Source organism: Triticum dicoccoides, chromosome 7A (genome assembly GCF_002162155.2).
Source record: "Triticum dicoccoides isolate Atlit2015 ecotype Zavitan chromosome 7A, WEW_v2.0, whole genome shotgun sequence".
In the NCBI taxonomy this organism is placed as follows: domain Eukaryota; kingdom Viridiplantae; phylum Streptophyta; class Magnoliopsida; order Poales; family Poaceae; genus Triticum; species Triticum dicoccoides.
Window position 1 is genome coordinate 254,107,811 of NC_041392.1, and position 645 is coordinate 254,108,455.

Here is a 645-nt window from a genome sequence, read left to right on the forward strand (position 1 = left end):
CCACTTGGCGAAGATGAACTGATCTCATACATCCTGGCCGGCCTCGACCTGGAATACAACCCCCTGGTATCTTCTCTTGATGCTCGTACCGAACCACTTACACTAGATGCACTGTACTCCCAGATGGCGAACTTTGATCAGCGCGTCGAGCTTCTTCAAGCCTCTGGTGAAGGCGGCTTCAGATCTTCAGCCAACGCCGCTACTCGTGGGCGTAGTCAGCAGCGTGGTCGTGGCATGTCCCGTGACCGTGGTGGCGGGCGCGGTGAACATGGCCGCGGCTTTGGTGGTGCCTCTCCTGGCTACAACAACAACAGGGGGCGCCCAAGACCAGGAGGACCGGCTGATGGGGGTTTCCGCAATGACAATCGCCCCCACAGCCAAATATGCAGCAAGCCAGGCCACGTTGCCATGGAGTGCTGGTACTGGTTCACGGATGACTATCTTCCAGAAGAGAAGGTGGCCGGATCTGTAGCAACCTCATCCTATGGGGTGGACACAAATTGGTACGCCGACAGTGGCGCTACTAATCACATCACGGGTGAACTCAAGAAGTTAACCACCGGTGACAAGTACCACAGAGGCGATCAGGTCCACACTGCTGATGGTACATGTATGAATATTAGTCATGTTGGAAATTCCATTATC

At 55.0% G+C, this 645-nt stretch overlaps 1 pseudogene; it reads left to right on the plus strand.

Moving 5' to 3' along the window:
• On the plus strand, positions 1–139 carry LOC119334877 (annotated as a pseudogene).
• Positions 140–645: the final 506 nt, after the last annotated feature.